Below are 13473 nucleotides of genomic sequence, written 5' to 3'. Positions count from 1 at the left end.
GAGACGCCGCAGCAAGATACCATGGTCGATGGTATCGAAAGCCGCTGAGAGGTCTAATAGGACTAGGACAGAGGAATTCCCCTGTCCCGAGCCCTCCAGAGATCATTCACCAGCGCGACCAATGCCGTCTCCATGCTGTACCCGGGCCTGAAACCCGATTGGTATGGGTCTAGATAATCCGCTTCATCCAGGACCAGAGGGAGCTGATGCGCCACCACACTCTCAACAACCTTCGAAAGAAAGCGAAGGTTGGAGACCGGACGAAAGTTGTTCAACACAGCTGGGTCCAAGGCAGGCTTCTTGAGGAGAGGCCTCACCACCGCCTCTTTCAAGACGGCGGGGAAACTACCCTCACTCAAAGAAGCCGATATAACTGCCTGGAACCAGCTTCGTGTCCTCTCCCGGGCTGCATAAACCAGCCAGGAAGGGCACGGGTCCAATAAACATGTGGTGGAGCTCAGCCTCCCCATAATCCTGTCCACTTCCTCCGGAGTCACAGAATCAAACTCCTCCCAGGTAATATCGACAAGACCGCCCGTGTCCTGATCGTCGGACTCTGCCCAGTCAGAGTCCAGACCGGTCCGAATCTGAGCGATTTTGTCCGACAGATGTTGGTTAAACTCCTCGGCACGACCCTGCAAGGGTTCCTCCCTCACCTCTTGATTAAGGAGGGAGTGAGTCACCCTAAACAGGGCGGCCGGGCGATTATCTGCGGACGCGATAAGGGTAGCAAAGTGATTAGACCTCGCCACCCTTATCGCAGCGAGATAAGACCTAATATAGGCTCTTAGTCGCAATCGGTCGGATTCGGATCGGCTGGATCTCCAACCGCTCTCTAGGCCCCGTCTCCGACGCTTCATCTCCCGGAGCTCCGCGGAAAACCATGGAGCTCGACGGGATCTGCATCGTGTCACTTTTTTCAGTACTGTTGTAACTATGAATGGTCACTAAATGAATTGTTGTAAGTTGAGGACTATCTGTATAGATTTTTATTTGTTTACGGTCACAGACCAAAGTAGAAGTACAACAAAAGAAAAAGATGGAGAAAGTAAAATCATGGACAATTGGACACCAGAAGCCTTGGCTGAGGGGAATTACAACATTCTCCTCTAATAGTTACAGCTCTTAAAAAAAATTTAGAGACCTGAGAAGTAATATATAAGGAGCCATCCCGTAAACAATATAAGACCAAATTACTAGCATTGGGACCAGAAGGGTCTATTTTAAGGAGAGACAGTAATTTAGTTCTGCATGCGTTATACATAGGGCAGTATAAAAAGACATGCTCCACAGTTTCAACCTCAGCCCTATCACAGGGGCATAGTCGCTCGCTAATCGGGAGCCTCTTAAATCGCCCGTCGAGTAGTGCTGAGGGCAAGACATTGAAATGGGCTAGAGAGAAGACTCTCCTATACTTGGGGATTGTTAGAGTGTAGAAGTATGAAGCCATCCTCAGTGCATAATTATTAGATTGGCTGAAGATCAGAGGGGAGCAGGTTTTGTTAGCTCTGGCTCTTAAATATTGCAAATCTATGTCTACAAGCCGTTGGACTACCCTAGATTGGGTGTCCTTGAGGCCATAATCTCCCAAGGCATCCCCCGTAAAACCTAGCAAGTGGAGTTTCTTCGTCCGCTCCCTCTCCCAACGAGAAGTATGAGGGTCAGCAAACACCAGGGAGAGGTAGGTACCAGGGACTGCCGAGAAGAGAACCCAAAAGCACCATTTAAAGGTGTTGATCCACACCATGCATTCGATTGAACGAATGCCCAGTTCCAGGTACATCAGAGCAAAGCCAACACAGGGAGGGAGACCCAGAGGTTTCCTAAGAAAAACAGCCTGGGTTCTTTCAATACAATCCTTGAAGCCCCGTATCCATATCGGAATTACATAAAGAATTTGGGCCAAGGTTTTGGCTTTATATATACGCAGAGCAGAAGGGATGAACTGGGTAAAGAAAAATCTTAGGATCTGCTGATGGCTACAGGAGGCCGAATTCAGCACCTGGGTTCGATGTCTGGTCCAAGAGCCGGTATTCTGAAATTGAATGCCTAAATACTTGAAGTGGAAGACCTGCCTAACAGCATTACCATTAATAGCCCAGTTGTATAACTTCTGGGCTCTAGAGAACACCAATACTTTAGATTTGTCATAATTAATGGACAAGTGGTTCTTGGCACAGTAGGACCCAAATGCAGAAAGTAATCTTTTCAGACCTAGTCTTGATAGTGATAGAAGGACCGCATCATCAGCATATAGGAGAAGCGGAATCTTCGTAATTAACAGCTTTGGGGCATGGGACTCAATACATCCAATGTAAGAGGCCAAATCAGATAAGAATAAATTAAACAAAAGAGGGGCCAGGACACAACCCTGCCTTACTCTGCTCTTAATCGGGATAGGATTTGAGAGTTCTCCCTGCAAGTCGCACCTGACCTGGCTGGAGGTCTGATTATACAAGGATCTAATTAGGAACAAGAGACGTCTGTCGATGGAACTTTTGCACAATTTTGACCACAGCAGTTCCCTAGGGATTGAGTCAAATGCTGCCCTTAGATCAATAAAAGCAGTAAAAAGTTTGCCACCTGGTGTGATAGTGTATTTGTCAACCAGGTGCGCTAGCACAAAGCAGTGGTCCAATGTGGCACAGCCCGCTTTAAACCCAATCTGTTCTGCACCAATAATGTTGGACTCCTCGACCCAGGTGAGGAGTCTACGTTGGAGGTATTTAGCATACAGTTTTCCAATGATGGAAAGCAGGCTTATAAGGCGATAATCGGCCGGGTTGTTCCTATTTCCTCATTTAAAAACTGGGACAATAATTGCTAGGCTCCAGGAGGTAGGAATCCTGCCGGAAGTATTAATATGGGTGAAAAGTGTTGCTAAGAGAGGAGTCCACCACTCGGGATTAGATTTTAGCAAATCGGGGGGTATGGCATCAGGGCCAGGGGCTTTGCCTGACTTGAGTTCAGAGATAAGCTCAGTAATCTCAGTGTGAGTCACAGGTTGCCAGTTAGGAATTGCAGGGGGCAGTTGTGGTCCAAGCTCGGTCGGAAGTGTTGAAGCCTGGAAAATTGACAAGAAATGATTTTCCCAATCTCTGTTGGAGATACAGCAGAGAGGGAGTTCTTGGTGGCCGGGCAAAGAGCTGGCAACAATATGCCAAAATAGTCGGGTGTTCTTACCTGTATAGATATACATACACACCACAGTTTCTCTCTATCTATCTCTTTCTTTCTCTCTCTCTCTCTCTCTCTCACAAACACACACACATACACAAATACGAGACACAAAATTTTGTTGAAAGAATTTACTAGTTTTCAATAAAGCCCTCTTTCAGATACTTTCTGCAACATTTACATGACACGAACTATATTATTTTAATAATCTGTATTTGAGATATATGGTGATGAGGGAATTATTGCACACCTGGGGAGACAGTGTAATTAGAAAAGTGGCACAGTAGGGGAATAAAAATGATTAAAAAAAGTGTGAGAAATTAACCAGTCACTGTTGCAATGATGTTTGTTTTAAGCTGCTGCAGAAGCATTCGGGTGAGACATTAAAAGAGAAAGAGAGAGAGAAGAGAGAGAGATGGAAGGGAGGCAAATTTACAGCACTATAAATAATTTAAAAAAATTGTCATCATTTTTTGTGTTGTCCATGGGGGAATCTGCCTGAGCATAGCTAATGCACTGAGTATGTGTGTAGGGGTAATCGAAGGAGGTGTAATTATACTAATGATTTATTGAATATTTGATTAATTGGAAATTAAGTGAATGCACAGTGGCAGGATTGTCATAGCAAATCGCTCAACTGTTTGGTTAAAAGGTGTACTCTCTCCCTTTAGTAAAGCAATTAAGGGCATCTTAAATCATGAAAATGAATTATCAGTCAAGAACCATTGGGGCAGTTGATATTCCTGTGAGTAAGTCAAACCAGAAGAATAAAACTTCAGCTTAAAATTGGATCACCTTCCATCTCTAATAAAGTGCTATAAAACTGCAGTGAACTGTAGCTTCTGGGGTTATGTGTTATGCCTGTATTTGTATGCATGCACATTTACACCAATTGCAATCTCCTTTCTGCATAAGTATATTTCTAGAGAGTATCCCCTATGGATCATACCTCACCCTGAGAGAAGGGTCTGAATGTAATTTCTGAATTAGGAAGAATAGCTATTTATCAATATTTGTGTTTTGAAGTCTTTCCCGTAGAATTACTCATGAAATGGAATCAGAGGCAACCAGGAAATCAAGGAAGACCAGAAAAAGTGAAGGTTTTAGGTAATGCAGGTCTTATCTCTGAGATGTTAGAGTATGAGAATGTGGTCTATGATAAAACATCTTTGTACAAATCCAGCTTTTACTTGTCCAACCATTTCTTTCAACTTCATCCAATCTAGAACTTTTTGATTCAGATACCTGGAGTATAACTCAATTAACCATGCTCAGGAGACTGATGACTCTATTGTTGGCTGAATCTTCTCTGCTTCTTTTCTAATATAGACCAGGTTGGAAGGGACATTGGAGATCTTCTAGTCCAACGCCCTGCTCAAGCAGGAGATCCTATACCATGGGTAGGCAACCTCGGCTCTTTTATGACTCTTTTATGAAGTCCATGAGTCATAAAAGAGCCGAGGTTGCCTACCCCTATCCTATACCATTCCAGATAAATGGCTGCCCTATTCAAAATCTCCAGTGATTGAACACCTGCAACTTTCAAAGGCAAGCTATTCTGCTGATTAATTGTTCTCACTGCCAGGAAATTTCTCTTTGATTCTAGGCTGGACCTCTCTTGGATAATCTTCCACCAGTTACTCTTCTCTTGCCCTCAGGTGCTTTGGAAATAGGTTGAGAAAAGTGTTTTTGGCTTACTACTACCAGTCCTCAATCCTTGGAGCTATGTCCTGTTTGTTCAATGAGTGAAGGAGGATGCAAGAAGGGGTATCTGTCATCACAGTTGTTTTTAAACAATTCAGGAGGAACACAGCCAATGCCTGGGGCCTTTGTTACTCTTGATCAGTTTGGCCAGTTCAAAATGGGAAGTGAAAGCCATTGGCTTAGAATATCAAGAGCTGGTTCTTTGGGGAGAACACCTAGGGTAGTTCAGCATACAAATGTTTCTCTCTATTGGACTGGTGCCGCGGACTGGAGGGGGTGTGGTTTCACATGCTACCTGCATCCCAGGGATGGGACTTTGTTTGTTTGCATGGACCAGTTTCTGACATGCTGCAGCCTGGTGCTGGTCCATGAACTGGGGGTTGGGGACCCCTGATCTAGGGTGGTTCAGCATACAAATATCTCTCTCTCTCTCTCTCTCTCTCTCTCTCTCTCTCTCTCTCTCTCTCTCTCTCTCTCTCTCTCTGATGATATGACCTCTATATTACAAATACTTGTTAGTTACCTACCAGCTGCAATTTCAGTTGTTAGCATTGACCCTAAAACAATAACAACAATAATAACAACAATATACAGTTCTCTTGGATCAATAACCTGCCTGGTTACTTAAATGAATAGGGAAGTTTGATTCCTTGGTATGTGTGAAAAAGGACCATCCAAAGTGTGGTTTGTAGGGTACAGAATACTTTTTTAAGCGAACTGAACTTGACCTCTGGGTACCTTTCAGTGCTCAGGAAAATGACAAGACTTGCATATCCTGCCAGGTTTTTGTATGTTAGCTAATTTTAAGGTGATTTCTTTTAACTTTGACCTTGTGCTGATTTTACAGTGGTTGACTCTTTGTACTTTATTCTATTGTGTAAGCCATTTTGAGTGCTTAAAATGCAGAGGAAGGAAGGAAGGAAGGAAGGAAGGAAGGAAGGAAGGAAGGAAGGAAGGAGAGAGAGAGAGAAGAAGGAAAAGGGGAGAGAAAGGAGGGAGGGAGGGAGGAAGGAAGGAGAGAGAAGAAGGGAAAGGGGAGGGAGGAAGGAAGGAAGGAAGGAAGGAAGGAAGGAAGGAAGGAAGGAAGGAAGGAAGGAAAGAAGGAAGGAAGGAAGGATCTGTTGCTCTAAATTTTAAGGACCCTTCAAACAGCGTTCCTTTGTCATATAGTTTCCACAGAACAGGAAGTTGTAGAATATTTACACTAAAAAATTATTTAACGTATGAGACAACACAGATTTTCCCAGCTGTAGGAATTTTAGTTATATGGGGAACAGTCCCTGTGTCCAAAAGAAATGCAATGATGTAAAGGAAGACTAACTGGGATCCCGGGATGAACTTGCATTCTGCAAAAGAAAAATACTATTACCCAGGGCTTTTTTTCTCATAGAACGCTCAGAACGGAGTTCTGGCACCTTTTTTGGATGGAACCTTGTAGGGTAGGCAAAGCGGGTTGTATGACATGTGCGGGTTCTGGCACCTTTTTCTTTTACAAAAAAAAAACACTGCTATTACCTATCAAATTTTACAGTATTCCATTTTTGTTTTGAAGTTGCTCCTAGTTCCCAAAACATGCTAAATACTTTTTGAGAAATAGTGTCATCTTCTACCAAAGGGGGTTGAAACAGGATGGTAAAAACTTTTAAATAAATGGGAAATTGACTGCTAGCAAACCTATTTTCCTCTCCCTGCTAGGGACAGAGATAATAACTATAGTTCAAGTTTCATGTCATATGGTTTCAGGCTGGAACAATTTGATGAACGGCTAAAGGCTCTGCAAATAGATTCAGCTGCTCTACGGAGGAAGGCAACAACCACTATCAAATTCCATCATGATGTAAAATATGTGCTTTTCTCAGGAGATGGGAAGTTCCAAATATAAACAACTTAACACTTTTTTGCCTACTTCTGAGAAGCCTCCAATTACTCAGCAATGTGTCCTATACAACATTTGTCCACAAACCAGGTTTACGACCCCTGAAGCAATTGGTTTTTATTCACAATGGCAACACTGCCGAGATGTATCTTCTGAATATGTTCTTATTCCAAAAAGAGGACGATGAATGTTTGCAAAATGTTGCCTACACGGATGTTCTGTATCCACGGACATTAGTATAGTTCTAGCAAAAAACATTTTGGGGTATTTATCATTTTTCCAACATTGTTCAACAAAAGAATTGGCTGAGTTACCATTTAATGGTGTTATGGAGTAGAGGTTTCTAACCATGTGGTAGAAAATATTGCTGTCCAATGTGCTTTTGGAACTAAAAGCTTTTTGATTAGGGCAGATGCTTAAACCACAACACTCTGAAACCTTGGATGACCATCCCGATTCTTTCTACTTGCTGTCACAAAATTGTGTCAGCAGAAAGAAATTACATTAAACTAACTATAAATGTAAGTTACATGAAATTAAACCCAGGATCTTGTTTGATTATTTGTATCTTGTATTTTATCTATATGCTTTTACTTATTTTTTCTTTAATATTGTAAGCTTCCCAGAGTTGCCTTGTGTGATAAGATGGGTGGTCCATAAATTTGATAGATAAAATAAAATAAATATATTGTTGTCATTTTTGGCTCCACCTGACATGTATGACTGACCTGACACAAAAAGTTAAATTGCAGCACTTTGGATAAACATATGGTATATGTATATCACAATTTAAGGCAAAATGAACATTTTCATATACTATAGAAAGCAATCTGCATTCCTTTAAGCTACCTGTGTGGATCTAGCTACAGATATTTGTTTTGTCATAGCAGCAACAGGGGTATTTCTAGTATAGGTAGACAAGTTAGCAGAAATTGAACCCAATCTTCTAACTCCTCTTAATCTCTTAACCACAATTTGTGTCTTGCATATAGTTAAGTCCATTGTTTAAATGCAAAGTAACTGCCATTTCTGGTCAACACTGCTTTCCAATTGATGTAGTCACCCTCATTTATACAGGAAACTGACTTGTATATCTAGGGTAGAAGATCTCAGTGATACTAGCACATGACCAAAAGCCTAAAGAAAAGATAAAGAAGTCTACAATAAAATGAAAATTTTGGATTCCAAACCCAAGCATGGAGTCTAGCTAAATCCTAAAAAGGTAAAGATTTCCCCCGTGCAGTTGTGTCCAAATCTAAGGGGTGGTGCTCATCTCTGTTTCTTAGCCAAGACAGCCAGCATTGTCTGAAGACATTTTCATGGTTATGTGGCCAGCATGACTATAGGCCAAGGCACACAGAATGCTGTTACCTTCCCACCAGAATGGTACCTATTTATCTACTTGCATTTGCATGCTTTCAAACTGCTAGGTGGGCAGGAGCTGGGGCAAGTGATGGGAGCTTACCTCATCACATGGTGCTAGAGTCTCAAATACACACACACACACACACACACACACACACACATTCCTTCTCAGGACTTCTTTCCTTCATTTGTACCTCTTTGCATCATGAACCCACTTCTCCCTTCCCTTCATCCAGCAATAAAGACTCCCTAGAGTCAAACCCATCTACTTGTGACTTTATGGGAGCACCCATGAATTTTCCTTGGCAATATACAAAGAAGCATTTTAGAAGCACTGCCAACTAGATACTTATAAACTACAGTAATTGTCCATCCCAACGCCTATAACAGGGGTAGGCAACCTTGGCTCTTTTATGACTCGTGGACTTCAAGTCCCAGAATTCCTGAGCTGGCTCAGGAATTCTGGAAGTTGAAGTCCACAAGTCATAAAAGAGCCAAGGTTGCCTACCAATGTCCTATGAGGATATCTATTGCCTCTTTGAACCAGATGTCCATTCACTGCAAACCAATCCAGAGAACTAAGTGGAGCATATCTAACCCTGCAACTGAATGTTCTTCAATTTTTTTCCATCTGAAGCTTTATTTGGATCTTTCAGTATGAAAGGTTAGGGCAGGGGTGTTAAACTTGCAATGTCATGTGACGTGTCACAACGTATCGTGACTTTGTTTCCATTGCCAGCAATGGGGTGGGTGCAGTTTTACCATGACATATCTGGCCCGCAGGCCGGCAGTTTGACACCCCTGGGTTAGGGTTATTGTAGGAAACCTAAACTAGCAGTCTTTACTTGGTCCACATGTAGATCCTTAGAATGACTGTTCTTGCACCTGGAAGGAATAAACTGGTGTTCTATCACAGGGTTAAACAACAGGGATGGGAAACTAACATAATGATTATGAAAAAGCACATTTTCTCCCTTACACTGGAGCCAATAGAATGATTAAAGCAACACCCATAAATTTGTTGTTGTTGCTTTAGGTTATTTTTAGGTTTTAGTTTATAACTTCCTCCATATCCCTTTCTATGCTTGGCTTAACTTTTTTACACCATAACTTACACTGTTAATATTCCATTCTAAATATATATGCAGATTTTAGTGATTTTATGTTCTGCATTACCATTCATACCTATCATTGTTATTGTTAGCTATATAGCTTTGTATATTAGCATATTAATCCCATATATTTAGATGGCACTGCATTCATAGTTGATTTTAAAATCCCAATTTTATTCATAAGAATCTTGATGCAATGGGATTGTAGAGAAGTCTGTTTTAGTACAATGTAAATTTTATTGGTTAGTGAAATATTTACACACACACACACACACACACACACACACACACACACAAAGAGTATTCCTCCCTTTTCTCTTCACTGTTCTCCTGCAAACAGACTACTCATTGTGTGGAGTTTAAGGGTTCTGCACAGTATCTTAGCTGTTCCTAACACTTCACTCTTCTAGACAGAGACCTCCAAGGCTGTTCCTGTGACCTGTTAGAGCCATTCTCCCAGCTTAGGAATCACAAGTCTTGGATACTCCTACCATCCTTAGGGCCACTTTAACCTTTATTTTCTACATCGTCTCTCGTTCCTCCTTCAGACTCTGCTACTTCTCTAGCTTCTCATACTCCTTCCTGATGTTGCTGTCACTCAGCACCACTACATCTGTCACTACTGCTATCTTTTTGTTCTTGTCTACTACCATGATGTCTGATTGATTGGCCAGTACCTGCCTATAGGTTTGGATCTGGAAGTCCCATAAGATCTTACAATAGTCCTATTATTCTCCACAACTGTTTGTGGGATCTCTCAACTACACTTAAGAGGGTCTAGCCCATATTCTGCAGTATATAGTCTTAGAACTGTACACAATGCTAGTTACTTGGTTGTGCAGCTCAGTGTATGTGTGTATATACGAGAGACATATGAATCAATGCCCAACAGATATTATACAATTGTACCTGTTACAATCAAGGAGAGAAGCAACCTAGAAATAAGGAGAAATTTTCTGACAGAAAATTAATCAGTGGAACAACTTGCCTCCAGAAGATGTGAATGTTCCAACACTGGAACATTTTAAGAGACTGGACAGCCATTTGTCTAAAATGGTATAGGGTTTCCTGTCTGAGCAAGGTGTTGGACTAGTTGACCTCCAAGGTACCTTCCAAGTGTTTCTATTCTATTCTGTTCTGTTCTGTTCTGTTCTGTTCTGCAAGAATGGTTCCATAGAGAGGCTTTCCATGTCTTGACCAGGACAATAAACACTGGTGGACATTCCCCTATGAACATAGCTAAAACATAGCCTTCCCCAATCTCCATTATACAGAGCAAAATCACATTTTCTGTCAGCATCCTAAAGTAAACATTGGCACAAAAAGTCAATCCTCACTCCAAGGTTGATTCTTCTCCTCCTCCACATTTCATTCTGTTCGTGAAATACTGGCCGTGAAAAATGCTTTGTCTTATGATGAGGGACACTCTGTACCTATTGCTTAAATGCCTAAACCATTCAACTGTAATGAGAAAAGGGGGAGGAAAAATAGTTTGACTGGGAAAAATGTCTCATCCAAGATGGTGCCCCCTGGAATACTATACCTACTGATTACACAAGGCTGGCCCAAAACTAAACAGTCAGGCATGTATATCCCCAAACATCTGATGCCTGAGGTGAACAATCTGAACCATATCCTTCTATGCAATTTGTCATTTTGCAGCCACTCTTCATCTGAATGGTCCATTTGAGACTTGCCCTTCACCAATCATTGGGGCCACCTCCATGTGTCTCATTGTATAGAGAAACAACAAATGGACCATGAACTTTTATGAAGTTGCAGATCACCCAGAAGCCTGAGGTGGGGAGGAAGTGGTTGAGGAAGAAACGATGTTATAAGAGCTTCATTGCCTTTTGTTTCCTCCTCTGCCAGGTGCCTAGGAGACCTTAAGTAAATTAGGAGACGGTGATGGAACACACTACACAGTCCTTGAGATATTACAGCTCAAAGCACTGACTGCTGATCACCGCAGAGGCAACAGCCCTGCCAGGCAGAAAGGTTTCATTAACCAACCCCTGAGATTTAGTCTTTATGTGTGTGTTTTTTGTTTTTGTTGTTTTGACATTTGCACACAAAATTCTCATTAGCCAAAGGTGGGCAATAGACAAAAACAGGAAAAAATAAAGGAGCTTTTATTTCCCAGTCTATTATTTAAAAAGAAATAGAGTTGGCTTTCTCCCCCTTCTTTTTCATCTTTTTGGGCCATTATTTTTCATTTAAAGAAGAACTGTTAGATAAGGGAGTAAGTAATTGTTCTTCCATTTGGTAGAGGGTAAATATTTGTCCTTTACTTTGGAAAATACTATACATAAGTATTGTTTTCCCTCTCAATCACCTGTAAATACCCCAATTCCAAGTATCAACTTATATGCTAGTACAATTTACAAATGTCATACTAGAACCTATCATTAATCTAGTAACTTTGGGGTAGAAATATTTTTTTAAGGGCGTAACAATCCTATTGGGCCAAAAGGCTCATTTAATTTAACATTCTTTTCCATATATAATAAATCTGATAGGCTTGGGGAAATCATAGAAGAACAAAGACAAGTTGGCAATTATCTGATTATTTACTTATTTGTGCAATTTAGAGGCCACCCAATGCCTAAATTTGTCACAGAGAAAATCTATATAGTCACTGCGAGTCAAAAGCAACAACTAAATCACTTCTAGTGATTTAGGGAAACAATGTTGGAGAATAATAAATAAATAAGTGTCCCAAAGTAACACACACACACACACACACACACACACACACACACACACACACACACAGGTGGCCTGGCAGAATACTCAGGTCTTCAGCATCTTCCTGAATATCTTCTTCCAAAAACTAGATGTGTAAAACCTTTTCTGAGACTTTGGGGTTACAAATCAGCCTTAACAGATTTCTAATCAAATTTGGAAGTCGAAAGATCATTATAGCCCAATTTGTAAAACATCCTAAATCAATTTGCATTAAAATTCACAAGGGCATATTCTTCAGGTAGAGAAGGATGAACCAATCCTTCTTTCTTCCATCTTCTTTAAAAAAAAACTGAAGAAATCTGCTGATTTTTCTATTTGCAGTTGGACAAATACTGATTTCCAGTCTGAAAAAGGAAGACGTGAAAAAAATTTTTTTTCTGCCAGAAAGTTTGGTAGGAAAAAGGGAAAGGTAATACAGCCGTATTTTAGAACCAAAACATTGCTATATGCAGTGGAATTCAAAACCAGAGGTAGAGGCTTGTTCTCCTTCACGTAGTAAACAAAAGCTAAAGACTATGTTCTCTCTTATCTGACAATTCTCTAGACAATATCACTTCCCAAGGTCTCTGCTGCATACTATTATAGTGTACAATTTTACCTTTTTCACCATGCAACTGTGCATTGCTGGACAGAGCCCAATCTTCACGTTTCTCAAGAACCTTTTGAACCTTCAGCCTGCCTTAGCAAACCCACTCCACATCCCTTCCCAGCTTTATGTTATCTGAAAATTCAGTTAACATTTGCTTTATTCCCTTGTCTAAATCATTGATGAAAGTGTTCAACAGCACCAGGCCCAGGATAAAGCCCACTGCATGCCTCATTCCGTGAACACATCGACCCGATAATCCATACGTTGGATTTGGTTATTCAGCCTGAATATCCATGTTGCAGAGGGACCATCCATCTCCCTTGGTTCCACTTTATCAAGATGGAGACTACAGTCAATTTTATCAAATGTTAATACAAAATGATTAAGCTTGATGGGCTGAAAGTGTCCAAAATCCCTGGTATCTTAGGAGAAAGACATATATGCACTGGCCAGACCTTTTAGCCAAGTAAGCCTAACAGTTTAGTCTTCTGTATTGTGGAGGTTTATGCTACGTTCTGACATTTGAAATATGGACACCAAGATCAATACTAATCCTACACATGACTGAAGGAGAGAATAAACTGACTGTGACTCTTCCGGACTCTTACAGAAATCGTGAAGATGACAATTGATACAATCTCTGTAATTAATCTATGTCAGCTGACGTGACTGTTGTTCTTCCAGGAGAAACTGATCATGATGATGAGAGGAAATTTATTTTCTTGCCCCACCCACTTCTCCAGGAAGGTGATCTGAAAAGGTTTATCGATTCACGATTTAGGCTGAACTCCAGTTGCAACTGTTAAGATACATTTTCAGGATAAAAGGGTGGTTTATTCAGCATGTAACGGGAGAAAATAGAACACAACTGATATCTTAAGAATACTAAGAAATTAGACCAC

At 41.0% G+C, this 13473-nt stretch overlaps 1 protein-coding gene across 4 annotated transcripts in view; it reads right to left on the bottom strand.

The window, feature by feature from the left end:
• RBFOX1 (RNA binding fox-1 homolog 1) overlaps positions 1-13473 on the bottom strand; it is a gene marked incomplete at its 5' end in the record, with an annotated part of 1027042 nt that overhangs the window by 876522 nt on the left and 137047 nt on the right. The gene's annotated exons all lie outside the window — the stretch shown is intronic.

Source organism: Vipera berus, assembly GCF_964194415.1.
Source record: "Vipera berus genome assembly, chromosome: 13".
Taxonomy (NCBI): Eukaryota; Metazoa; Chordata; class Lepidosauria; order Squamata; family Viperidae; genus Vipera; species Vipera berus.
This window is presented reverse-complemented; position numbering and strand designations above follow the sequence as displayed.